The 3,355-nt window shown below is 53.1% G+C and overlaps 1 protein-coding gene across 1 annotated transcript in view; it reads right to left on the bottom strand.

Annotated features, from left to right (window-relative positions):
- The window catches only part of SIGLEC1 (sialic acid binding Ig like lectin 1), a 25,827-nt gene extending 24,993 nt beyond the window's left edge, over positions 1-834 (bottom strand). The window contains exon 1 of the mRNA XM_023220211.2: positions 704-834. The gene's annotated coding sequence lies outside the window, so the exon portion shown is untranslated. The remainder of the gene's footprint in view (positions 1-703) is intronic.
- Between the last annotated feature and the right edge of the window lie 2,521 nt (positions 835-3,355).

The following is a 3,355-nucleotide window of genomic DNA, read 5'->3' as shown; positions in this document are numbered from 1 at the left end:
TCCGAACTGGGCTGGACAGTCTGGCTAGAGTGCCCACTCTCCGAACTATGCTGGACAGCGCCAGAAGCCCTCCCGCAGACCGACCTAGTGGTGATGGATGAAGTGGAATGGGGCTGGGGTTAGAGTAAGGAGAGACTATCACTGGGCTAGGCTGGGGCTGAGGTCAGGGTGATGGTCAGGTTGGAATTTTGGAAGCAAATTAAGGCTGGGATTGGGGTGGACATTGAGGTTGAGTGATGGGTGGGGGTAAGGGTGAAGGTTGGAGTTGGTTGCAGGTGATGGTTAAGATATGGTGGAGGCTGGGTTGAGATGAGGATGATAGAGTCAGAGTTGCGGTTAGGGTTGGGATGATGGATGGTTGGAATTGGATGAGATGAGCAAATGGTTGGGGTTGGGTGCAAGTGAGGTGAGGGTGAGGTAAGTTTGGAATAGGGGCTGGGGCTGGGGCTGGGGCTAAGGCAGGGTCAGCAGAGGATGATGGTCTGGGATTGGGATCTGGTTGGAAGGATTTGGGGTGGTGGAAGGGTTTCAGTTGAGTCTAGCTTTGATTAGTGCCTTCGGCTTGGGTTGGTTTGGGGTCCGCCACTCACACCCAGATGGACTCCCCCCACCCCTGCCCCTATCCCACTCAGACAGTTTCACCCCAGCCCCGCTCCTAATGCTCCACTCACGCTCCGGGCCCAGAGACCAGGGACAGGGGTACCTGCTCCACAGGAGGAAGTGGCTGTGGGGGTGCTGGACCTGCGGAGAGGAGAACAGGAAGGCCGGGCAGAAGCTCCTGGTGCAGCTGGCTCCCCAGGGCTCTGCTGGCTCAAGAGAGAAGGATCCCGTCTCGGGGGCAGCTTCCTCTTTCCCAAAGCCTCAGCTCTACTGTCCAGCCCTGAGGCTGCTCAGGGAGGCATCTGCAGGCCTTGCGCAATGCCAAAACGGGAAAGACCTCCATAGGGGAAGGCCCTAGGCAAGGCCAGGGACTTAGGGACTCGAGCAAGCAGAAGTGGGACTGCTGCGACGCTGGAGCCTCCCCAGGCAAAGTGAGAAATGGGGTGAGGGGCTCCCATTCACCAGCCAAGTCCACACCCCACTCTCTCTGAGCCCCCTAGGGAGGCTGGGGGAGGTGGAAGGGGGCTTCCTGCAAACAGCTCCTCCCTGACACCTGAGAGGGAAGCACGCACAGCCTGGGGTGGGGACACAGTACACGATGCCCTGACCAAGGCAGTTATTCTCCAAGCCATTCGGGAGCCTCGCTGTAGCACTGGGTACTCTTAAGAGCCCCCAAGAGGCAGTCCCTTGTTGTGGGGGACATAGGGCCCCAATGTCCAGGACACTCCTCAGGTTTTCTCTTCCCCCGCTTACTGTCCTGTACATTTTTTGGTTTTTGGTTTCTTGTTGTTGGCTTTGTTTTGTTTTGGTTTTGCTTTTGAGATGGAGTCTCGCTCTGTCGCCCAGGCTGGAGTGCAGTGGCACGATCTCGGCTCACAGCAACATCCACCTCCTGAGTTCAAGCGATCCTCCTGCCTCAGCCTCCCGAGTAGCTGGGATTACAGGCATGCACCACCACATCTGGCTAATTTTTGTATTTTTGTATGTTGTTCAGGTTGGTCTGAACTCCTGACCTCAAGTAATCTGCCTGCCTCAGCCTCCCAAAGTGCTGGAATTACAGAGGTGAGCCACTGCACCCGGCCACTATCCTATATCTTCACCCCTACCTTGGGACAGGAAAGGAAAGCCCCCGCCACAGCTAATTACTGTTACATTACTGCAGCCCATCTTATTGAGGGGCTACTTTGTGCAGGCACTTGACATGTGAAGCATATGTTAATTACTCCAAACAATCCCAGATATAAGCAACAAGACTTTTTTTTTTTTTGAGACAGTGTCTTGCTCTGTTGCCCAGGCTGGGGTGTCCTGGTGCAATCTTGGCTCACTTTGGCTCACTGCAGCTTCAAAATTCTAGGCTTGAGCAATCCTCCTACCCCAGCCTCCTGAGAAGCTGGGACTACAGGCGCTTGCCACTATGCCCGGCTAATTTTTTAAATTATTTTGTAGAGACGGAGTCTCCCTATGTTCCCAGGCTGGTCTCAAACACCTGGGCTCAAGTGATCCTCCCACCCCGACCTCCCAAAGTGCTGGAACTACAGGCGTAAGCCACCACTCCTGGCCATTTTTTAAAAAATTTCACAACTCAAACTTAATTCAACTCAGTCCCTACCTACCTGTACTGGCGAGGAGCTGGCCACAGCAAATTAGGCCCCTGTACCCTGAGGGCAAGGCCAAATGTGCAGGTATAAAAGGATGTGAAACCCTGAATTAGGGTGGATCCAGAATCTCAGGCCATGGTGCCCCAAAGCAGATGTCTGGTGACATTCTACCCTGAAATGCTCAGGCTCCAGAGATATTAGGTCTCTTTCACTCTGTTCCTCTTTATAGCCCCTGTGTCCACTGCTATGCTTGGGCCATTTCCTCTTTTGACCAAAACACAAAGGGTTCATCCCTTTACTTCCTCCCTCAAGAGCTGGTACAGAGACCCCCAGCTCTAGGCCTGTGGGGTTGTGACACATGGGCACTGATCCCTCAGTCCACTGGGACTGTATACATGGCTTGGCGGCATGGTGGGAAAGCATCCCTTGACTTTGACTTTAGCCATATGACTTGCTCTGGCCAATGGATGTGCATGGACGTGACTCAAGCTAAGTCTTGAAACGCACTTAAGCGGTTGGCCTCCCCTGAATTTCTGTCATTGCCAGGCAAGAGGCAGGCTCCAGCTGACCTGCTGGTCCAAAGAGGATGACGAACACATGCAGATGACCTGAATCAGACCCATGGTTTGAAACAAAATTCAGCTGAGCCCAGCCTACATCTGCCAGACCCCAGCCAACCTGTGGATGCATCAGTTTATTGCTGGATGCTGCTGAGAATTCTGTGGCTACATTAGCAACATGATACAAGGCCTAAGTCCCAGAACAACACACCCAGAACTTGCTTACCTTTCCTTAGGGTGAGGAGAACAAATACTTATCTACCTTGATTAGTCAGGGAGCATTGCTTCCTGTCATTTCCTTGAGTATACAGCAGCCTAAGTAAACAAATAAAAATAACTAAGTAGGCTGGGCACGGTGGCTCATGCCTGTGATCTCAGCACTTTGGGAGGCCGAGGTGGGCAGATCGCTGGAGGCCAGGAGTTCAAGACCAGCCTGGCCAACATAACGAAACTCCGTCTCTACTAAAAATACAAAAATTAGCCAGGCCTGGTGGCGGGCACCTGTAATCTCAGCTACTCAATATGCTGAGGCACGAGAATCGATTGAACCTGGGAGGTGGATACTGCAGTGAGCAGAGATCACACTACTGCATTCCA

Source organism: Piliocolobus tephrosceles, chromosome 20, assembly GCF_002776525.5.
Source record: "Piliocolobus tephrosceles isolate RC106 chromosome 20, ASM277652v3, whole genome shotgun sequence".
Lineage (NCBI taxonomy): Eukaryota > Metazoa > Chordata > Mammalia > Primates > Cercopithecidae > Piliocolobus > Piliocolobus tephrosceles.
Note: the sequence above shows the minus strand (reverse complement) of the source record. Positions and strands in the feature narration are given on the sequence as shown.